Source organism: Bidens hawaiensis, unplaced genomic scaffold (assembly GCF_021521415.1).
Source record: "Bidens hawaiensis isolate Kalapana, Puna unplaced genomic scaffold, B.hawaiensis_p1.1 tig00006190_1, whole genome shotgun sequence".
NCBI lineage: Eukaryota > Viridiplantae > Streptophyta > Magnoliopsida > Asterales > Asteraceae > Bidens > Bidens hawaiensis.
Genome location: NW_027491410.1, coordinates 609,024 through 634,415, shown reverse-complemented (window position 1 = coordinate 634,415; position 25,392 = coordinate 609,024). Strand labels below are relative to the sequence as shown.

At 40.2% G+C, this 25,392-nt stretch overlaps 1 protein-coding gene and 1 pseudogene across 1 annotated transcript in view; one reads left to right on the top strand and one right to left on the bottom strand.

Moving 5' to 3' along the window:
• Positions 1-25,392, bottom strand: part of LOC143631663 (uncharacterized) — a 251,885-nt gene that overhangs the window by 46,508 nt on the left and 179,985 nt on the right. The gene's annotated exons all lie outside the window — the stretch shown is intronic.
• On the top strand, positions 14,415-15,140 carry LOC143631646 (secreted RxLR effector protein 161 pseudogene; annotated as a pseudogene).

The window sequence follows — 25,392 nt, the reverse complement described above, 5'->3', positions numbered from 1 at the left end:
TACGATATCAGACGACACGAGGTTGAGAATGAAAAGGTTGCTCACAGCCTATATGTCGGTCTTCGCGTGGCAACACTCTGATATGACTGGGGTTCCGCGAGACCTGGCGCAACATTCTCTCAACACGTTCAAGTCTATAGAGCCAATTGCTCAAAAGAAGAGAGTCATGGGGGATGAGAAGGCGAGGGCCATGAATGAGCAGGTTGAGGATCTATTGCGCGCAAACATCATCCGCCCGATACGATACCAGACATGGGTAGCCAATCCTGTGATGGTAAAGAAAAGTAACGGGTCGTGGAGGATGTGCATTGACTTCAAGGATCTCAACAAAGCGTACCCAAAAGATTGTTACCCCCTCCCAAACATCGACGCAAAGGTGGACTCCGTGGCGCCATTCAAGCTCAAATGTTTCCTGGATGCCTACAAGGGCTATCACCAGATTCAAATGGCACCACAAGACGAGGACAAGGCCGCCTTCAGAACCGACAAGGGTGTTTTTTGCTACACAAAAATGCCCATTGGTTTGAAGAATGCGGGCGCCACCTACCAAAGACTTATGGATGCCGTTTTCAGCGAGCAAATCGGAAGAAACCTAGAAGTCTATGTGGATGATTTGGTGATCAAGAGCAGGGAGGAAAAGCAAATGCTCAAAGACATCGAAGATACCCTTGGGCGCCTAAAGGAAGTTAACATGAAGCTCAATCCGAGCAAATGCACTTTCGGCGTACTAGAGGGAAAATTTCTAGGTGTAATGGTCACCAAGGATGGTTTCAAGGTAAACCCTGAGAAGGTGGAGGCTATCCTTGACATGCCCTCGCCATCCACCATGAAAGAGGTCCAAAAGCTGAATGGTAGATTGGTTTCAATCAACAGGTTCCTAGCGAACCATGCAAGCAAATCTACCCCATTTGTCAATACATTGAGAAACTGCTTAAAGAAAAGCCAGTTCAAATGGACTCCTGAGGCCGAGCAAGCTTTCAGTGAGATTAAAGAATGTTTGATAAATCTGCCCGCGCTCACAGCTCCACTTCCTGGTGAAACTTTGACATTGTACCTATCAGCAGGAGAGCGCGCCATCGGCGCAGTATTATTGGTGGATCGCAAGGGAATCCAAACGCCAATATACTATGTGAGTCGGGTGCTGACAGATCCTGAGACGCGCTACTCCATCATGGAAAAGTTAGTTTTGTCACTAACACACGCGTCGCGCAAGCTTCATAGATATTTCAATGGTCATCCCATTGAAGTTCTGACTGGTTACAACATCCAACAAGTCTTGCGCCGTCTCGCGCTCTCAGGAAGGCTGACAAAGTGGGCGCTGGAATTAGGCGAGCACATGATCGCCTATAAGCCCCGTCCAGCAATAAAGGGACAAATCTTGGCTGATTTCATTGCCGAGGTCCCCGAAGGAAAAATTGAAGAGGCTCAGCGCGAGGTAGACCCTCCGCGAGCCAGTGATGAAGAAAATGTTTGGGGATTGTTCACTGACGGAGCTTCAAACAACGAAGGGTCCGGCGCAGGCCTAAAACTGGTGGATCCAGAGAATCATGAATATACTTACGCCATCAGGTTGGACTTCAAAAGCACCAACAATGAGGCTGAATATGAAGCCCTGCTGGCTGGCCTGCGCATCGCGCACAAATTCGGGGTTAAAAAGCTAGAGGCCCATGTTGATTCATACTTGGTAGCAGCACAGGTCAATGGCCTTTATGATGCCAAGGAGAACACCATGCCTCTATATCTAGAGCAGGCGAAAAAGCACATCGAGCAATTTGACAGCTTCAGAATCATTCATATTCCGCGCAGTGAAAACAAATCTGCAGACGCGCTGAGTAAGATGGCATCAACCAGTTTTGATCACTTTGGCAAAGATGTCAGGGTAGAAGTAATGAGCAACCCGTCGGTGGTAGCGAAGTCAGTCCTGGTAACTCATACAACCCCTTCATCATGGATAACTCCAATAATGGAATTCTTGAAGGAGGGAAAGGTACCAGATGATCGCGCACAAGCGAGGAAGATAAGACACAAGGCGCAGAACTATGAACTGCTTGATGGTACATTATATCGACGCTCTTATCTTGGGCCGCTCATGAAATGCCTAGATGCTGGGGAAGCAAGCTATGTGATCAGAGAGATACACGAAGGAATCTGTGGAATTCATGTTGGCCCGCGCATGGTGGTTGCCAAGGCAATGAGCGCAGGCTACTATTGGCCAGGCATGTACTTGGACGCTTTAAAAGAGATCCAAAAATGCAAAGCATGTCAGAGCTATGCGCCAAACACCATGCGGCCAAAGAACAACTTGATTCCAGTGACCTCCGCATGGCCTTTCCACAAATGGGCAATCGACATTGTGGGTCCCCTTCCGCAAGCGCAAGGGCGAGTAAAATTTTTGGTAGTGGCAGTAGACTATTTTACAAAATGGGTTGATGCCAAGCCACTAGCAAAAATCACATCCGAAGCGATGAAGCAGTTTATCTGGAGCCACATCATATGCCGTTTTGGCTTGCCCATGGAAATTGTGAGCGATAATGGCAAGCAATTCACTGACAAGAAGATATCCAGCTGGCTCAAGGAATTGCGCATCAACCAAATTTTCACTTCAGTTTATCACCCTCAGGGGAATGGACAAGTGGAACGCTCGAACCAAAGCTTGTTAAATGGGCTGAAGAAAAGGTTGGAGGGAGAATCCCATTCTTGGGTCGAAGAGCTACCTAATGTCCTGTGGGCACACAGGACATTAAGCAAAACTAGCAATGGCGAATCCCCGTTCAGCCTAACCTATGGAACAGAGGCAATGATTCCAGCGGAAATTGGATGCCCATCCCATAGAGTGCTCATGATGAGCAAGATTGATAACGAGCGCGAAAGAAGGTTGGATCTCAACTTACTTGAAGGGCGCAGAGAGGCGGCTATCATCAGTGAAGCCAAATACAAGAAAAAACTGGAAAAATATTACAACCAGCGCGTGAAAGAATGCCACTTCAAGAAAAATGATTTTGTCCTTCGAAACAATGAAGCTAGCCGCGCGATACCCCCAGGAAAAATGTCACCCAATTGGGAGGGACCGTATCAAATCTCAGAAGAATTGGGGAAGGGCGCATATGCTTTAAAAGATTTGAATGGAAAGAAGATCCCGCGCGCATGGAACGCGGCACAGCTTAGAAAATGTTTCATGTAAAAAAATATCAAGTTTGTAATCAAGGCTTTTTAAGCCATTATGAATAATGATACGCGCTATCTTCTCTTAATGTGGATTCTATTACCTTTTGCATACATGTTTCACACTTCCCTTTATTAGTTTTGAGCAATATGACAACATTGTATTGACATCAAAATGAAATAAAACGAAGTAAAACATACATGCGCGAGCTTCAAGCTCAAACGCGTTAACGAGTCTTAACTCTAAAACGTCAGGGCCTTAGCCCAATTCTATTACCTTTTGCATACATGTTTCACACTTCCCTTTATTAATTTTGAGCAATATGACAACATTGTATTGACATCAAAATGAAATAAAACGAAGTAAAACATACATGCGCGAGCTTCAAGCTCAAACGCGTTAACGAGTCTTAACTCTAAAACGTCAGGGCCTTAGCCCAATAATGTGAGCCTTAGCTCAAATCACTCACAACATCCATCCTACATACTGCGCACCCTGACCATAAAAATACCTAAACACAACTAAGGCAAAGCAAATGCCAAAACATAGTTGTTAAGGTCTCAGGTCGAGATCGCGCATGAAAATGTAATGGATATCTGAGTAACACATATTGACACGTAAAGGCTAAAAAATTCATAATTCCATGCGCGAAAACGTCGCGCAAAAGAGGAATAATGAAAACGCCAAGGTGCGTGTCAACATAATCAAGATATGGAAATATCACTTACAATATGACAAGGATTAAGTATAATAAATTCCTTACAACCTTGTTCTTATTCCAACGTGCAAGCAAATCTTATATTCAACAAGCAAACATTCAATATAAAGAGATGAATGGGGAATGCGAAAGATGCGAAAGATGGAAAAACAGAATTTCATTCAAAAGCATTGAAATTTACAAGTTTACAAGATGAGATACAAATTACAAATAAAAATAAAAAACATGAAGGGCTTCTCAAGTCTCCACGTCGACGTCAGCCTCTTCATAATCCTCATCATCGCCCTCAGCATCTGGCGCAGCCTGCTCCTCGTCATCTCCAAACTGACCATAGTCAAGTTGTTCATCTTGAATGGAGTCTTCTAGCACAACAGTGTCAGGAGCGGATCCTTTGGCCACGCCAGAGCCGCTAGCAACGCCAGCATTCCCCGCGCCATCATTGCCGCCGCCAGCCCCTTCGCACTCGTCAAGTAATTTCTTTAGCGCGACGAGATCGGGCTGGTCACCAAGCGCGGATATCTGCAAATCATAAGCAAAAATATGAGTACAAAAACACTTAGAAAATAAGTCAAGGTAATCTCATTAAGGTTAAAATACCTGCGCAAGGATGGGAATGGGAGTATTCATATACTTCTCCCCCATCGCGGCCATCTCCGCGCAGGCAGCGTCGCTCTGATAAGGGTACTCGGATGGGTTCTTCTTCAACATGCCATATTCATAACCATCCGTGAACCCTTCAGCTCGGCCCACCAAGCGCGCGGCAGCGTTGCAATCCATCACCAGGGCCTGAAACTCGTATGAGTATTTCATCGCGTAAGCGCAACGAGTCATGCCCTGTGAGATCAGCCATTGGCGATCCTGCGCTAGGCCAGCAACAGACGTCTCGAGGGCAGGAACCTGAGAGTTTAATAACTCAACAGTTTCCTTAGTCTTTTTTAGCTCCTCTTTGTCGGACGCTGCTGCCGCCAGGACTTCTTCCTTCTCCGCCCGCGCAGCATCAAGTGCTTCCTGGCTAGACGCTGCCGTCGCCAGGGCTTCATCTTTATCGGCCTGCGCGGCCGCCAGCTCCCTCTTCAGGCGCGCAACCTCACTCTCCAGTGATGATTTTTCAGTTATAGACTGGACAAGAGCTTGGTCACGCGCCTCCGCCTCCAGTTCCAAGTCGCGCGCTCTGCGCGCGTACTTGTCCGCGTCCACCTCCGCCGCCTGCAGCTTCTCACGCGCAGCCTGAAGCTCATGACCGCGCTTCACGAAGGCGCTGTTGGCACTGGCTCTGTTCTCACTGAGCTCTGCTTGGAGCTTTTCAGCTCTCTCGCGAGCATCAGAAAGATGCCAAGCAGACACCTTAGCCTCTTGCTTGGCTTCCGCAAGAGCATCACGTACTTTTACGTAATCAGAGCGAAGCTCTTGGGAGGCAGCAAAGAAGGCCGACCCAGCAAACATATGATCATTGAGCAGGTCGTCGCGGAGCGCGGTCCTCCTGGAACCTCCTTTCAGTTGGAGGCACAGCATGAGCCCAGAATTCCGCACACACACCCATGGACTGAAATGTGCTATCTTCAGTAATATTCCATCTCGGGCGGTAAATGTGATCGGCTTCCTGCAAAAACAAAGTAATTATCTAAGTCATCAAAACATTAAGATGGAAGTCCGCACAGCGGAGCAAAAAAGAACAAATACCTGCGGGGATGAAGCAGAAAAGTCATCGCCAGCCCTACGAGAAGGCTCCGCCGCGAAACCTCGTGGCGCTGCAGGGCTGGCGCGGGCGCCAGCGGGTTCTTCAACATCAAACTCCTCATCCTCCTCGGAAACAGGCCTTTTCTCCTGCGACCTGGAGCCAAAATCGGTCTCGCGAGGAGGGCTGTGCGCAGGAGGAGGTGAGGGAGGTCTCGACGCCGCCAGGTCGGCGCGCAAAACGGCCTCCTGCTCCTTGGTAATCCCGATGAGGGGAGATTCATCGCTTGCAGGAGCAGGAGCAGAGCCAACGGCGCTAGCACCGGCGCCAGGAGTGCCGCCAGCAGCTTGTGCGCCAGCTACGGCTTCTATGAAAAAATCAACAACAAGAAATGGTTCAGGACTTGATCTAAAAGAAAGTCAGACAATAAGAGCGCAATACGTACCTTGGCGCAACTCCGTTCGCGAAGCAAACATCGCCATGAAGTCCATTCTACCCTTCTTTCAGGGTAAAACAGGGGACTTCGAAGCGACCGCCGGCGCAGCCTCGGGATCTTGTTGCGCTGTCGCCGGTTCTACAAACATTTGAGTGAGCAAAGGATTCATTAGTAAGTCTATCAGGATCGCGCTCATAGAATCATGAAGGATAAGCAAAGTATACCTGTCGAAGGCGCAACACCGCTTCCCTTTTCCGCCGCGCGAAGGGAGGAGGTAGCGCCACCATACCTCAGGTGGACAGGAGGTCTGGCCACTTTTTGAGGCAGGGAGGACAAGGAAAACTTGGTGGTAAACACCTGGGTTTTCTCAGGTCCCTTCGCCTGAGTAGGGGGATCCTGAACAACAGGGGCATCATTTTTCTTTTGTTTCTTACTGGCCCCTACGCCAGTTTTCCCCTTAGCTTTACGCTTTAGTTGGGGCGCCTCCTCCTCCTCCTCTTCCGCGAGCTCCAGCTCGTAGTTTTCGAGCGCATCTACAATACACGCAACAGAAGTGTTAGCAAAATTTGGTATTATAAAGGAAAATGCATAAGTACAAAGGCTTACCAGGCGCATCGCTGTCGAAGACAAACCCCAGATCAACAGGGATGAACATGTCATCGAAGCGATCGGGGAAAGCAACCTCCCCAGCGCCGAGCACGACGGAGCCGCCCTCCATATGCTCATCATATGCGGCGTGGATATACTCCTTGGTGACTGCACAAAACAAGTCGAATGATATCAGCAAAAGGAATTATAATCGCGCAGAAGTAAAGCAATGAGATTAACTTACACAACCCGTCGACTTGGATAACGGGCTCAAGCGCGCTGTCCGCCCACCTCCTGCTCATACCAACCCCCACCAGCGCCTCCTCACAAATGTTCTTGGCGGGGGATGGTTCAGCGGTCAACTTATTAACCCAGGCGCCAGTTGGGTTCTTGAGGACACCCACATCCGCAGGCGCAGAAGAAATCGCGCGCATAGTCATACGGATGGGGATCACACCAGCCCTTATATAGAAAAACCTCTCAGACCAGTCATGAAGGCTCTTGAATGAAACAGTGGAGCACTTCAACTTCTGACTGCGAGGAATAAAAGAGAACCACGAGTCTTGGATCTTGGGCTTGTAAAAAAACTGAAAGCGCCGAGGGGTGGGCTCCTCTTGCTGGGATTTGCACATGAACTCAAAGTGAGTCATGCGCACAAGTCCAAACGGATGGACTTGGGATATATGAATCCCATAAAACTTAAGCAGTGCACCCACAAACCTTGTCATCGGGAGACGAAGGTTGCAGTGGGTGAAAAAATGGCTATAAAGGGATATATAGCCGGAAGGCGGGTTCGCCGCCGTTTGCCCGGCCACAGGCAACATGCAGCCAAACAGAGGAGGAAAACCCTGAGAGGCGATGAGGCTGTCAAGATCGGCCTGCCTCAATTTGCAGGGGATTTCATTCCACCTCTTCACCGTCTTGGTCCTCCCTACCTCCTCCGATGAGACCTCAGCAGCCTTCTTCCCCTTGCCGGTCTTCTTCAATGTAGACATTACTAACGATTTTCTACGGCAATGGATGGGGGAGATTGTGTGGTCTGAACTATCAGACATACAAGTGTAAAAACGAACGGAGGATGCTTCTGAAGAACAGAAACCTAGAAGCAGAAGACGGTAATCGGAATAGAATGAAAGAAAGAAAAAGAGCTATGAATATTAAACAAGAAGATGAAGGATAAAAAAAACTCTAAGGGCTGGCTTTTATAGGCCCAGGAGAGAGAAATTTTGGTGCTGAACGGACTTCACGCGCCCCCACTCGCAGGTCTAAGCCAATGCGAGCGCGACACGTGTCCCTGACACTGTGTGAGGGGACATGAAAGGAAACTATACGGCTGCTGCCAGAGTTCACGCGCCACCACTCGCAGGAACGGACCAACGCGAGCGCGACACGTGTCCCTGACAGCATGTGAGGGGACACGAAAGGCAACTGTAGCACCTCGAGCACACGAAAGGCCTGACACGTCTCCATCACTGGCCCACGTCAGCAACAACCAACCACGTACAGGGACGATTCGTTTGCAACCAAAAGGATAGAATTTCGCGCAACGGTGAATAATAAGAAGAAAAAGACAAACCCCTACTAAAAAAACAAACTGTTAAGTCTAATATCTATCTTGCCTCGCTCGCGCGAGACAAGACACACATTAGACTGGGGGGGCTTGAAGAGGTATGTACCCGCCTCAACACCGAGCAAGGCGGGTCAACCCACAAGATATAGACAAGAGGCTTGAAATCAAGACATTACGAAGTCACAAAGCCAAAACCTATGCGCATGGCGCATATCACATATGCTCATGCATCACATGCTCAGGCATCATATGCCCAGGCACCACACATGCTCAGGCATCATATGCCCAGGCACCACACATGCTCAGGCATCATATGCCCAGGCACACATATGCTCGCATATCACATATGCGCGCGGCGCATCAGCGCGCGGCGCATATCACATGCTCGTGCATATCACATCTGCGCATGAAACATCTGCGCGTGAGAATAAAGAGAAGAACTCGCGCATCCTCAGGATTGGCGCATATCATACATGCACATAGTCAACCTCGTCCTTATCCAAATCAGGATTAGGGCAACCTTGATTGTGCACGTCAGACAACCTTCCAGAAGGTATCTTTTTAAGGAATAAGAATATGCTGATGTTGACAGCTGCCAAATGAAAGGTGGACAACTCAGCATAACCCATGTGCTACCAAGTGATTATAACCAATGAGAAAGCACCAGGTGTCCCAGAGGACACGTGGCGCAGAGCAATTGGAGGAGGCCAACAAGGCTGAGCCCAATCAGTGGAAACCCTAGCACTATAAATACAGCATCAACTCCACAAGGAGGGACACTCATTCTATCACATTCAATCATATTCAATTACATTCAATCAGACAGTTACATCCAGTAACACAATCACACAGAGTGTTCAGCTATTAAGCAATACTCTCCAGATTTCCTTACTCTGATATCATTATCTTCTCCACAAATACTTATTCTCACACCGGAGGGTTACCCCAAAGAGGACCCCTCTGTCCCTTTCTGAGGGGTAAGTTGACGGTGCTGTTCATTTTGTAGGTGGAAGAACACAGATCCTAGAAAACCATCGGTGAAATAGTATAATCACACCCGAGGAAAATAGATCGTCTACCAGTGAGTCGATCCACGCTTCTTCACATGTCATTAAAGGTGATCTTCTAGTAGCAAGCGAGATAGATCCCCCGTGCGGTCTTTTTTCTTATTGATTTAACAATAATGTATGAAAATAGTGGGTATGTTTGAAATTAGTGCCATTTGCATTTCTCTCACTTTATAATTAGGGCTAAGATGGGTTATGTCGGTTATTAAAGCTAGCCAATTTTAAAGAATAAAAAGACAGTGTAACATGCATCAATAGTCTATAAAAGTAACATGCATGTCTCTCATGATTAAACGTGGAGTATTTAAAGAGATGGATCATGTGATAGATTTAAAGATTTTATTTTGGCCATGTCATCGGTTTTAAAACTTAATTTATAAACTTATTAAGCCGGTGGTAAGTCTTTTGAAGTTCTTCGACAACTAGTTACTAGCCGTTAAAAAGAAAAAAAGAATATTAAGAGTTGCATCGTTTCTTAAAACTTGAAGGGAGTAAAATATAACCTTTTTAACATTTTAAGAATTTAAATTCTACACACTCAGAAATCACAATGTATGTAACTCTTGATTGGTAATTGTTTCTGTTGTCCAATCAGATAATGATTATGTTATTATCTTAATCTGTTTCACGGGTAATTTCCCAGAGTTGCGCAATATATAACTTTGGTCGGTCACTTTAGACCACCCAATCATATATAAAGATGTTTCATAAAATAACTCATCCTTTATCCACAATTCATATATATCAAAACATTACAATAATAATACGGAGTAATACTTTTATATTATTTTTATGTAAGACATCAAAAAAATAATTATTACTCATGGAAATAATCTAAAGGATGAATGTGGTGTACATAAAATACTACTTTTATAAAATATTTCTATGAAGTACTAAATATTTTGAGCAAATTTAATGTTAAAAAAAGAAAATCAACACAAGTAACACCAAATTTTATAGTGATTGGGCTGAGTGTTAAATATCTTGCCTATCAATCCACTTCTTGGAATATGGTAACGACCATCACAATTCACATCAAGCGTATCACTATTAAATGAACATCTCTCTTCTCACTAATCAAGATAGTGATCACCTATACTAATTCTTCCTAAATTTGTTAGGGATCACTGTTAAACAAGACGATATTTAAGGGCGTTTCGGTAAATCTCATGGGGTGGTTTGGAGGAGATTTAAATAATAATTCGTTTATTATTTATTAATAAGTTTGTCTTATTTTTATTTAGTCTTATCCTAAAACCTATTTGAGTAAGATTCAAATTGTGTATTTGAATACAGTAGGACTCGAATTAAGGGTGTTATATAAACCCTTGGTTCACATAGAATTATTAAGTTTTTCGTTAGTCGTTTTTTGCTTAATAAAAATCAACGAAGTCTTTTGTTTGTCAATAAGTTCAGTTGTGTTTGCCATTTAATATTGTGTGTAGCCAACCAAAAAGTTTGTCATCTGCTTTCTATTTTGTTCGACTAAAGCAACAGTGGGTTTTTAAGGTTTGGTGTATCTTTGGGTTTTGAATAATTGGAAAAGAAACAATATTTGTTTTCTCGTTCTACATATTCTAAGAATCAAGATCAGTTCTTGATTGACTCTACTGTGACGTATTCAACAAGTGGCATCAGAGTTGGGTCACGTTCGTAAGTAATCGAGTTTAGTCGATCGAAGTCCAGCCAAGAGATTAGTCTCACGGACGGTTGCCTTTGGCGATTATCCGGGTCTGTAGATCGTAAACAAACTCGTGATGAGAAAAAAAGCCGACGAAGAAGGAAACGATGGCCGATACGTCGTTTGTCGCCGGAATTAAGCGTTTGAACCAAACTAATTACCGGGTTTGGTCGAAATGTGTTATGTCATAACTTCAAGGTCAGGACCTTTGGGAGGTAACCAACGGAACGGAAACGCAAGTGCCAAGAAACGACACCGGAGGTGCCATCGGAAGTGGCGAGTAAAATTCGGGAGAGCGATGTTCGTGTTAAAAACCTCAATCGAAGAGGAGATGTTAGATCACTTCCAAGAAGCCGAAACACCGAAGCATGCATGGGATATTCTTGAACGACTATTCACGAAGAAAAACGACACCCGATTACAACTTCTTGAAAACGAGTTGCTTTCGATTACTCAGAAAGATATGACGATTCCAAAGTACTTCCATATAGTGAAATCGCTTTGTCGCGAGATTGCCGATTTAGATCAGCAATCAAGAATCGGAGACGCGAGGATGAAACGGACTATTATTCACGAGTTGAGGCCGGAATTTCAGTCGTTTGTCGCTGCTGTTCAGGGTTGGCCGACTCAACCGTCACTCTCGAAATTTGAAAATTTATTATCCAGACAAGAATCTTTAGCCAAACAGATGGCCGGTGTGCCGGTCTCCGCTGTACCGAAGCAAGAAAACTAGGCGTTGTTTGCAGGCAAAGGAAAATGAAAGTTCAAACCCAACCACGGTTACAACAAAAAGAAACCGTGGGGTCGATCGAACAACTTCAACAAAGGAAATAAACCCGAGGAACAAAACCAACAGGAAGGAAGTGTTGATCGAAAGAATTGGAACCACAATAAAAAGGGTAAACGTCCGTCGTTTAAAACGTTTAAGTGTTATAATTGTGGCATGCGAGGACACATCGCAATGTATTGTACAGCGAATGCAACTAAAGAAGGAAACGCCGCGACAACGCAAAATCGAACTGAAGAGCCTTGGGATGCCGAGGCTCATTATGCCGGAATTGAAGAAGTTCATGCGTTGATGGCTACGGTAAAACCCGTTTTAAATTTATTAAATGATTGGATTGTGGATTCGGGTTGTTCGAATCACTTAACGGGTGAAAAGGAGCGGTTAAAGTACCCGGTTAAATACGAGGGTAATCAAGTGGTAGTTATAGCCGATGATTACGGCATAGCTCATATCGGTGAGGTTGATCTCTCACCAGATTCTGAGGAAAGTGGTTTTGTTCTTAAAAACGTGTTTCATGTTACCGGTATGAAAAAGAACCTATTGTCAGTTCCTCAAATCACCGACACCGGACGATATGTTCTGTTCGGGCCAAACGAGGTGAGTATTTTCAATAAGTTCGAAAGTAAATCCATACCGGTGATTCAAGGGAGAAAGAAAGACTCGGTTAATGTATTGTCTGCCAGGACTTCGTATGTGAATAAGGTGAAAAAGAATCTAAACACAGATCTGTGGCATCAACATTTAAGCCACGTCGGGTATGACAAACTTCAATTAATCTTGAAAAAGAAGTTGGTGGCGGGAATACGCGAACTCGAAGTAAAAATCGGATGTAGTATGTGGCGGTTGTCAGTTTGGAAAGGCTCATAAACAACCGTTTGAGAACTCTAGTTATCGAGCTAAAGCCCCTCTCGAGATAGTTCATACTGATGTGTTCGGTCCGGTGAAACAACCGTCAATTAAAGGTATGAGTTATATGATATCATTTATTGATGATTATTCGAAATATTTGTGGGTATATTTCATGAATGAGAAAGCCGAGGCGTTTGAACGTTTCAAAGAATTTAAGTTAGAAGCCGAACGGGATCTAAAAAGGAGCATCGAGTGTCTTCGTTCCGATAACGGAGGCGAGTATACATCCCGTGAATTTTCTTTGTTTCTAAAAGAAAATAGAATTAAACGCCAACTAACGTGTTCTAATACTCCCGAGCAAAACGGGGTTTCAGAGAGAAATAACCGGACCCTAACCGACATGATTGGAAGCATGATACACACAAAAATGTACCGGGGAGATTTTGGGCGGAGGCAATGAGTACCGCTGCGTTTATAAGTAACTGATTGCCACAACAAGGAATGGGCTACGAGTCACCATACGAGAAGATGTTCAAAATCCAACCGAAGGTTAGTTATTTTCGGGTCTTTGGATGCGTGTGTTACGTGTTTATCCCGGGGCATCTCAGACACAAGTTGGAGAAAAAGGAAACGAGATGTATTTTTGTTGGTTACGATAATGAAAATAAAGGGTGGCGATGCTGTGAGTCGAGTATCAGGCGAATTTATGTGTCTCGGACGTAATATTTGATGAAAACTCATCATGGTGGTCACCAAGTAAGGAAGTCTTACACGACACACATGACTTACAAAAAGAGTATGATAAGTATGTTACAGTTCAGGTTGGTGGCAACGATCTAGAAGAAGAATCTGAACAAACACATAACACCGAACCTGTTTCAGGAACACGAAACGGGCCATGTTCTGATCCATGGCGAACAAGGTCTTTAGTTAGTCAAACGAACGGTCAAACCAGCACCTCAACTGAATCAGTTAATACTAAAGGTGATGTACCGGCTGTCCGGAGGTCTGATCGAGTTAGAAAACAAAACCCGAAGTATGCAAATGTCGCCTTACTTGTTAGTCAAGAAACCGAACCAGAGACGGTAGAACAAGTTGTATGAGATCCTAAGTGGATGGAAGCAATGAAGCAAGAGTTAGATGCTTTAGCCAGTAATGAGACCTGGCATCTTTTTCCGAAGCCGAGTTATGTAAAACAGATTTCGTGTAAGTGGGTTTTTAAAATTAAAAGACGGGCCGACGGGTCCATAGAAAGATATAAGGCTCGATTAGTGACATGAGGTTTTTCTCAGGAGTACGTGATCGATTATGAAGATACGTTTAGTCCCGTAGCTAAACTCGTTTCGGTTCGAGTAATTTTAGCTATTATCGCGTGCAAAGGTTGGGATTTATGGCAAATGGATGTTAGTAATGCGTTTTTGTGTGGCGATTTGGATCGTATAATATACATGCATCAGCCAGGAGGTTTTGTAAGTCAAAATTTTCTTAATTATGTTTGTCAGTCGAAGAAAGCAATTTACGGCTTAAAACAGTCACCGCAGGCCTGGTTTGGTAAGATTGGTGAGTTTTTGGAACTCAACGGATTTGTTCTTACAATAGCCGATACCAGTGTGTTCGTCCGAGCCGAAGGTGAGAAGACCGTCGTTGTCCTCGTTTATGTAGACGGCTTAATTATAACCGGTGATTTAGTCTACGTGGTTGAGCAACTAAAAACGAATATGTGCACTCGTTTTTTCATGAAAGACTTGGGAAAATTAAAGCACTTTTTGGGTATTGAGCTCGAGTACGAGAATGATGGGTTTATACTTCACCAAAATCGGTATGTCGTTAATCTTTTGTTGTAATTCGGTATGGAAAGTTGCAAACCGATACGGTTACCCATGGAACCAAACGGGTCTCTTCGAGCCGAAGAAGGAAAAGAGTTGGAAGAAGTAACCATGTATAGGCAAATAATTGGAAGTCTTATTTATTTGACCTTGACTCGACCCGACATTGCGTATGTCGTTGGTGTGCGTAGTAGATTTGTTCAAGCTCCAAGAAAACCGCACCTTGAAGCTGCTCGGTTAGTGTTGCGGTATGTGAAGTCGACTCCGAGTTACGGTGTTAAGTTTAAGAGGGAGTCGAGTATGGAATTAATCGGGTTTTGCGATGCCGATTATGCCAAATATCTGGACACGAGATGGTGTACAACCGGTTATGTTTTCTTGATTGGTTCAAGTGTTGTTACATGGTGTAGCAAAAGGCAGCCTACCGTATCACTTTCGACTACCGAGGCGGAGTATCGGGCTGCGACTATGGCTGCGCAAGAGTGCGTATGGCTGGTTCGTTTTCTAAACGAATTAAATCAAGGTAAGAACAAGAAGGTAACCTTGTATGGAGATAACGTGTCTTCAATATTGCTGGCTAAGAATCCCACGTTTCATGCGCGTACGAAACATATTGAAGTTCATTATCACTTTATTCGTGAGAAAGTGTTAAATGAAGAAATTGATTTTAAATACGTTAACACGTTGGAGCAAGCTGCTGATATGTTCACAAAGAGTTTGCCAAAAGAGAAGCTAGTGAAGTTTTGTACTCGCTTGGGAATGAAGGAAGCAAATATCTAGAGGGAGTGTTAAACGAGACGATATTTAAGGGCGGTTCGGTAAATCTCATGGGGTGGCCTGGAGGAGATTTAAATAATAATTCGTTTATTATTTATTAATAAGTTTGTCTTATTTTTATTAAGTTAGTTTTATCCTAAAACCTATTTGAGTTGATTCAAATTGTGTATTTGAATACGAGTAGGACTCGAATTAAGGGTGTTATATAAACCCTTGGTTCACATAGGATTATTAAGTTTTTCGTAAGTCGTTTTTTCTTAATAAAAATCAACGAAGTCTTTTGTTTGTCAATAAGTTCAGTTGTGTTTGCCATTTAATATTGTGTGCAGCCCACCAAGAAGTTTGTCATCTGCTTTCTGTTTTGTTCGACTAAAGCAACAGTGGGTTTTTAAGGTTTGGTGTATCTTTGGGTTTTGGATAATTGGAAAAGAAACAATATTTGTTTTCTCGTTCTACATATTCTAAGAATCAAGATCAGTTCTTGATTGACTCTACTGTGACATATTCAATAATCACCACTGAAAAACAGAAACAGAGCTTGGTGTTTAGATGTAGATATTATAATAAGCCTCACAAACACTCAAGCTTTGTAAATAATAACCCATCGAAGAACATTCATATTTCAACACTTCCTCTTTTGCTGCTGCATGAACTTTAGTTTTCGGTTATATACCCCGTAGGCTAAGGAGTAAAAGGAAGAATCCTTATGAGGAGGGGCTCGCGTCTGATTAGCTAATTGGTGAGGTAACAACGCGCTTACGAATACCGACATTTAAGGAGCTTAAAGATCACTAAATATAACTCAGAAGTCTAGTTTTGAAGTGCACAATAGGTGGGCGTGGGGCGTGGCGTGGACTCGAATATTGAAAGAAGGCGTCCTTAAATGTTGAGGAGGCAAAAAACTGAAATTGTTCAAACGCCTCCATGGTCATTCCACAGTTCGACTTGGACCTTTGACACTTCACGAGTCACGACCATCTCACATATTATCCAATTTTTTTAGTTTTTTAAACATTTTCCCAAACCATTTGATTGAGGTTGACTATTTTTCTTTTGGAAGTAAGTATATTCAAACATATTAAGCACAGTTTTGGGGTGAAAATTTGTTGAAAGTCACTTATAGTTAAACAACTAGTTACACAGCTCCCCGAGTTGTTCTGGCTGTCTCTCTTTGAGCATTCCCAACCTATCATTCATCCACATCTTTATAATTATACTAAAAAATACTATATTTTTCTATCATGTTCAATTAAATAATATTTTTTATACTTTTATTATTACATTTTTCTTTCTCATCTACTCACAACAAATTCAACAAATATTAAAAAATAAACAGTGGCAAACTTTGTTTCCCCAATTTACAAAAAAATTACTATTTTTTCTCTCTCCACCTTATAATTTACCGTCATAACCACTCAAAACTCCATCTTATAATTTGTAAACTTCCCTCGCATAAATTTGAAGGATAGGATGAGAATGCTCTTAGTTGAAGAAAAGACAAGTATGAGTTTAGTTCTCGTACTAGAACTCCCCCATAGTTGAAGATTGGGAAACAAATTCTCTCATACTAGAACAACTCATGATGACTTGTATTCTTACAATGGGAGCAAACCATAGCCTTTTTAGAGTGGAGTCGGGGAAGGGTGTTGTGCCGCCTGGTGCACCAAAAAATCAAATCCCAGTCGGGATGTGTGTGAACAGCCAACTTTAAAAAAAAAAAAAACACTACCCTGTAAATTTAACCCTCATTCAATCATTTAATTTCACTCTTTCATCTAATTTTCTCTCTCAAAACTCACTTAATTTTATCAATCAAAAAATGGCTCTGAGAACACTCTCGAATCCTTGGACCAACTATGATGAGTAGAGGTGCACAATACCGGTTAACCGGTTAATCAATAACAGGATTTTTATAAACCGGTTAATTACTGGCAGGCCAAAAACCGGGTAGACCCGGTTAATCGGGTCGGGTACTACCCGGTATTCGTTTGAAAACCCATAACCGGTCTAACCGGGTTCGGATATTAACCGAACCGGTTAACCGTTAACCGGTTAAAAAAACCGGTTTATTTGAAAAAAAAACTGGAAAAATAAAAAAAAACCTGAAAAAATCAGGAAAAAAAAAAACTAAAAACTCTTGTTTTTTATTGATATTTTTTTCACATTTTCAACATTTTCATAATCATTGCTTCAAAACAATACATAATTAACTAGAAAAGAAATGTTTAAAATCTTCGTGACGTTCCGTTTATTGTTTTATTCTTCCTTTCGGGCTTCGGCTTCATCGTTTAATGATTTTATTCTTCGTTATCGTCCTCGTCTACACCAAACGGGAACGGGACATTAGACGGGTCATCGCGATCCGGTTCGGGACTACTCGATCGCCCTGAATCATCATACATTTGTTCTTCCTCGGTTAGTGGTTGTGCGGCACCCATTGCTACTTCTTCCTTGTGTAGCTTTTCTTCAACAATGAGCTCTCCTTCAAGATTAGATGTATGTTGGATACGGTCCGCCGCATCCAAGTGGTCTTTTAAGCAAATGCACATTTCCATCGATTCCGGTGTTAGCCTCGTCCTTCGTATAGTTAGAATCCTACCACTTAAAGAAAAAGCACTTTCCGAAGCTACCGTAGAAGCTTGGACGGTTAGTAAATCCCGGGCCATGGCGGCAAGCACGGGGAATTGGGGTTCCATTTTCTTCCACCAACCCAAAATATCAAATTTTTCAAAATCATTTTCCATGAACATAAAATCGGTTGCACCATACCGGCTTAGCTCGCTATTTGGTACGCTATCACGAGCTTTTTTAATTTTATCGTTTCTTATATCATTAAACAAACTTATGTTTGGGTTACTTGATGACGATGAGCTTTCTCCAAAACCCATTGATTGTTGAACGCTCGTTGTCGAACCATATTTAAGAGCATAATGTTCAAACATGTTTTCCAAATAAGTATTAAATTTTCTCACTTGTTTTGATGCATGATTCGGGTCATCTAAATGCAAATCCAAAGCCCAACAAAATTTGTTCGATTAAAGGTTCAACCCCGGTAACGGCTAAAGTCGGGTTCAACGCGGCGGCACAAGTAAAACCGGGGTCAATTCTTCAAAATATTTTTCATTTTTAATTTCATTGGTAATATCATATAATCGTACATTGGATCGACTATTCAAAATCGTTTATTTTGACACAAACTAACCAAATTTGATGAAGAACCAACGGACTCGTCGGATAATAAACACCCGACAAATAAGTTGTTGCATTTTTAAAAACCTTAAGCAACTCGCTTAACTTTGAAACAATTTCCCAACTCCTCGACGAAAATGCCCTAACCTTTCGTTTCTTAGCAAGATTGTCATGAAATAATTCCAATGTGGGTCTTTGTCTTAACCCGCTATCAAGCATAAACCAAGTCGAATTCCACCTAGTAGGTACGTCGAAATACGAACCTAAAGTGATGGAATCCGTATCGATACACAATTTCAAATATCGTGTATATCTTTCCTTACTAGCTCTAAAAATTTCGATTAACATTAATCTATAACGCTCGGTTACCTTTTTTATTTGCTTAACTTTTAAACCGTCTTGCACAACCAAGTTAATGATATGTGCAACACATCTAGTATGAAAAAAACACCGTCATAAATCTGTTGGTATTTTAGTTTTAGTTTTTGAACCGCGGAGGTATTATTTGACGCGTTATCGAAAGATATGGAAAAAAGCTTGTCATGTAATTTAAATGTTTGTATAACATTATCTAAAATATAAAACAAGTTTTGGCCGGTGTGAGGATAACTAAATAGCTCAAAAGCGATCGTACGCTTCATTATTTGCCACGTGTCGGGATTAACCCAATGCGCGGTAACGCAAAGATACGAAAACGGTATACCATGTGGAGCCGACCAAACGTCCGTAGTTAAGTTAACACCGGTTTTTAAGTTTTCGAAACCCAAAACTAATTCTCGTTTAGCCTTTTACACATTTTTAAACAATCGCGTCTTAAGGTAATGCGACTTACATGTTGATACCGAGGTTGGAGCGTTTCTTGAATCAACTTTGTCAAGCGCGGGTTGTCAAAGTGATCAAACGGTAAGCCCTCTTGAATGACAAATTTTGCCATCCTTTTGCGAACGCTTTCGAGGTTTAAAACCCAAATGTCGGCTCCATCGGTTGAAAGTTGCGCTTGATCCGTGGCGGGATTGTTTTTCATGGTATGACAATGTTTTTCTAGGTGAAGCCTTAAAGTGGAGTTCGACTCTTGTGCGTAAAATTTTCTACATTTTTTGCACCGAGCCTTAAACGTCTCGTTTGACATTTCGCACTTGTCGAAATTACACCAAAGGGTTTTGTCTCGGTTTGTTGAGACAATTCTCGTGACGGTTAAACCAAGTTGTTCAAGTGTAGCCATCTTTTTTGCGGTTTTTGTCGCGGTTTTGGGTTTGGTTTTTCGTTTTTTTTTTTTGTGTGTTTTTGAGAGCTAGGGAAGTGGTGTAATCAACCCAATACATTCCATACTTATTTATACTAATTGGGATGGGTTAATATGGGTACAACGTTCAAAATAACGGTCAAAAAACGGTCAGAATGTAGCTCACAACGGTAATATTGGTTGCAGCTTTTACTCAACGTTAATAACCGGTTTTAAAAACCGGTTCATAAAAAATCGGTTACTAACCGGGGTTTTTTGCTGAAAACATTAACCGGTTAAGACCCGACGGTTTGGACCGGTTACAACCCGGTTAGAGAAATACCAGTTACTAATCGGTTAGAGAATCGGTTACTAACTGGTTAGAAACCGGTTAACCAGTTAGGATGTGCATCTCTAATGATGAGGTTGCTTTTGGATACATGTGACGGGTCCATGTGGAGGATTAACTTTATATTTTATTGATTTAGTATTTAGAATTTTGTTTCAATTATGTGTTTTTTTATCATTGGTGTAATTTCTTAATTAGTGAATTTTATGTTATCTTAGTTTTATTTAATTATTTTATATATATTATGTCTTTAATTTGAAAGTAAGTTATATTTGTTAAAATAAAAATAAAAATAAATGATTGAAAGATGAATTAGGGTGAAGATGAGCCTTTTCAAGATTGAAAGATGGTTAGGGGTAGAATGACGTGGCGTTGACTAAATCAACTGTTTGGGATTTAAGAAAAAACATTCACATATACTTAAGAGTAAAGTCCCATTTTCGTTCTTGTGGTTTGATAAATAATGCGAATTTAGTCCAAAAAAATTATTTTTTGCATATGAACCCTCCATGTTTCATAATTCTTGCCAATTACATCCAAATTACTAACCGTGTTAAATTTAATAGTTAAGTCAGGGGTAGACATGTCTTTTCACCATTTTCTTTATTATAATACTTATTTTAGTGAACTGCGGTTTTCGTCCATCTAGTTTGTCTAAATATGCAGTTTTAGTCCAATAGTTTCAAATTTGCAATTTTCTTCCCTATGGTTTCATTTCAATTGCAATTAAACCTGAATTCCCTAATATCGTTATGCCTGGTCGTTAAACCCATTAGTGTGCCCTTCACGTGAGAGGCAGTTTTGTTCCTTGTTTTTTTTCCCAAATACACCCCCGGCCCTCACGTGAGGTGGCTTGCGAATTAGGACTGAAGTTTATTTAGGGAGAAAAATAACAAAACTGGTCATCACGTGAGGGGCACGCAAATGGATTATCGACCAAAATTAACGAGGTTAATAAATTCGGGTTTGATTGCAAGTGAAACCGCAGATTTGGACAAACCATAATGACGAAAACCGTAGTTCACTAAAATAAGTATTATAATAAAGAAATAGTGAAAAGACATACTCCTGACTTAACGATTAAATTTAACGGGGTTAGTGATTTGGATGTATTTGGCAAGAACTGAGAAACGTGAAGGGTCCATATACAAAAAATAAACTTTTTGGACTAAATTTGTATTATTTGCCAAACCATAAGGACAAAAATGGCACTTTATACTTATTCTAAAGAAAACATAAAACAATATGAATCTCTCTTTCTTTCTCTTTTTTTATCTTGAATATCATAAGAATATTGCTTCTTAACTGTATCATAACATGGTTTCAGTCCCAATCAAGAATTGCATTAACCTTTGATCTTCATCTCTTTTAGCAATAAGAGAAATTGAACCACAATCCACAAGCTAAAAGTGAAAATAAGAAGGCTCATTGTAAGGAACTCAATCATTATTTGTTCTGGTATGAGAGATTGGTTTCCAAATCTTCAAGTACGAGGGAGTTCTAGTACGAGAACTAAACTCGAGCTTATTTAAAATTTCTTTAACTAAGACTCCACGAAAGAGTGAGAGATGGTCAAAACAACTATACGGGGACTTGTTTAATTACTCTAGTTCAACTACGAGTGACTATCAACCAAAATTTTGCCAAAACCTAATTGGTGAAGTCTTGTATAAATGTGTGTATGGTTTCCAAGACATCAAAACCATGTTGGAAGCCATCTTCTTATGGAAAATTCGTTCAACATTTTTTTGTTTTACTATTTGTTTCACATGTGAAAGAATTACCTACCTTCAATTCTCCCCAAAACATTTCACATCCAAAACTTATAATATTTTTTATTTAAGTCGTTAACAATATCAAGACTTTCTTTCCTCGAAAGATGAAAATATATAATTAACAAATAAGCAATAATATCAAGTCGTGGAATGCTGGCTCGATCTACTTTATCAATCAACACGTCTTAATCTAGTAGATACTCATTTGTGCACTATGATATATGATGGGATACCTGCCATTATTATGTTTTGTTTTTGCTTATAAGAGCATTCACATCTTATCCTCCATTTTGTCGTTAGGGAGTGTTTTAAAATGTAATGAATGATTCAAGGTGTTGTGTGTGGAGAAGAGATAAAACATTATGATTTGTCTATATATTTGAAAGTTGCTTGTTTCACCATATTAAATTTTACTCTAGTGTTTTTATAAAAATGGTTGTGAGTGAAGGAAATAGAAAAGATAATGATAAAAGTATAAAAAATTATTATTTAATTAAAAGTGAGAGAAAAAAGATAGTGATTTTTAATTTAACTTTAGGTTTGGAGATATGAGAAACGGATGCGGATTCACTAAAGGATATGTAAATTAGCACACCCATATTTGAAGTAATTAATCAATTACCCAATCCTCGGTTAAATGTTTAAGATGAGACACTCAAAAACTACATTTAAATATGAGAAGTTTTAGGTACAAGTTTCATTTGTGACAAAATAGGGGGTTCCAGCCTCCAGGTTGGCTAGAGGGTTTCTTACCTTTGGTAGGTTTCCTCCTAAAGGTGGTCTCTGGTACTCGATAAAAAATTAGGAGATAATTAGGAGAGTCAATAGCTCGTTAGTGATCCAAATTTCCGTTAAAAAACAAAACTAATCAATCAATAGCAACTAAGCAATCATTAAGTCAGCTGAACCCACTAAGAACTAATTAACCTTTTCCATGTTCATCACAACATAACTACCCAAATCACCCATCTACTTTCTTGTCCACCTTCCATGCATCACCTGTTGGAAACAATAAAATAATAAGTAAATAAGTCATCTGATCTTAACCTAAATTCCATTATTTGTTCTTTTTCATTTGGCTTTAGCTCAGCAAATGAGCTCAAGAAATTCAAGTGACTATCTTTTATTTACTATTCAAGATGACTTATGATGATTCAAAGGGGTGTACTTTTTGTTAATAATTTGAACATTATTTTCAAACACTACTAGAAAACAAGTAATTTTACCAAAAATATTTCCTACAAATTTCCTGCGACAAGTAGTTCCAACAGACTTTCAACAAAAAAATTAAGCTCCAAATTTGCTACAGTACTACTACTCAAATAAAAGAATACTACTTTGTGCCACTGGTCATTCTCTAAGTTATCCTCACATTTTTTAAACTCATTTTGTTATTTGGATCCCATGTGGGTCAATCAAACCCTAAATAGCCTTATTCTTATGTATATATATAAAGCAAGTGTGTTAATGTTTATTTATTTATTCTTTTTTTTCTTTTTATATTTTAACCTCATGTTTATTTTTAAGTAATAAAATGAAATAATTTAGCTATAGAAAAAGAGCATACCAAATGGGATTTAAGTGGTCGGAACATTGTTTTATTATTAATTTTTTTAGTATTTTCAGGTATATAAAATAAAAGTCAATTAAAATACTTTATTCCTTAAAAAATTTCATTATATATATTGACACATTCTCATAAATTTGTTTATCGACATACTAACCATTTAAATTTATTCTTTTGATTTATTTTGAAAAGCTAGAATCATGAAGTTCTTTTCTTAGCTATCATATATATATATATATATATATATATATATATATAACTAGCTTTTATTTTCTGTAATACGAGGTTGTTTTATATTATTTGTTTCTAATTTTAATATATTTTTTTGGATTTTAATTTTATTTATTGTAAGGAAGTTATTAATATAGTTAGGACTTGATGATTAAAGGGTTTCACAAATAAATTAGATGTTATAACCCGGTTTAGAGGCTATATGGGTCTTGTAAGACCCATGACCCGCTTTCTTTTACTATAAAATTGTTTTTGAATTATAAATAATATTTTATAAAAAACCAGATACTAATTTTTAGTATATCCCTATTTTGTAGGATATTCATATAAAATTTGATGAGATCAATTTTTATATAATGAGATGTTATAACCGTTTAAAAGGCTATCTGAGTTTGGTGAGACACATACTCGTGAATTCGGTTTAAATGACTGAGAAACCTTCTTTCACAAATAAAGCAATCTGCTGGCTTGAGGGAATTTAAGGAGGTTTCGTTTATATATATTTAAGATTTAGATATCAATACATAATCTTGTTTTATTATTTATGGTTGGGTTGTACTTGAAAGACCTCGTGTTTTCACGCGGACATCTATACGTCGCTTTGTCAAGATTTACAAGCAGACTTTGACTAAAAATTTTGATTATTAGGTATACTGGCACACACAACCGCAAACGTAGTGTACAAGGAAATTTTTTCTTATAAGTAAATATTTGCGTAATGTGCCTTTAGTAATTCCTATAATTTTAATATAAATTGTAATTTGATTAACAATATATAATAATTGTGTTGTCAATTGTATTTAGATTAATGTTCAAATTTTATATATTTTTCATCAATTTCCTAAGTAATACACGGGGCTCAAACTAGTTATCTAATAAACATTATGTTAAGTCAAAATAAGTTTTGTAGGAAAGTTGTAAGAAGCTACAACAACATGTTTTTGTAGCAATTTTGTAAGAAACGTTGTTGGAAAATGATTGAAAACGATTTTCAAGCATGTGTTTTTCCAACGTAACTTTTTTAACCGTTTTGTTGGAAAACTGTTAGAAACTTGATTTTTCAACAAATTTCCAACGAATTCAATTGTAGAAAAACATCTCTTTTTCTAATAGTGAAATTATTCAAATAGCATATGGTCAAATTTTAGCGTCAGAGACACTAGAATAGATTCTGAGAGCATCCACAACGCTAAAAATTCACAAACCGGCACTTTAGATTTCAAACCTCCCTCAAAAACCTCATTTTTTTACACCGCAAACTTTCACAAAAAATATTAATGGGCAAAGTTTGTTTTTTTTATTTGAATGGTTTTTGTATAATAGTTGTATAAGATGAGTTTGATCTCAAATACAATGTACCATATTTAAGATCATTTTACTAGCTCGTGCCTCAACAAAACCAATATTTGAACATGATTTTAAGGATGGTAATAGGTCCACCCCTGATCCATAACCGAGTAGCAATGGTAATAGGGGTAACGCATCAAACTTACATGTTGGGATTGAAACATGCATTTCAAGGATGTACTTCTCCTTCAATGATATACCAAATCATTGTACTTCCCCTTTAATGATAGACCTCGAGGTCCAGTCATCTTCCATAATATTAGGAAGGCTTTTCTATATAAAACACCAAGATGAACCAGCCACTTGTCCTAGCTAAGCTTTCATAAGGTTAAACACCGTGACACATTTTAAGGTGGGGCGCCAAGAGGGGAGGCGTTAAACCCTTAATTAGTGGCGGTGAACGTAAAAAATGTGGTAGGCTCCACTACCCTCCATCAATCACATGCACACAAACATCTTTTGAATAAAAAAAATCTTTTTAATTTATTATTTTAGTTAAACCACGACATGTTTGTTAAATGGTGGGTTAGTTAAAGCAAACCACCTATGTGCTAGTGACGTGACAAGGCGTTATA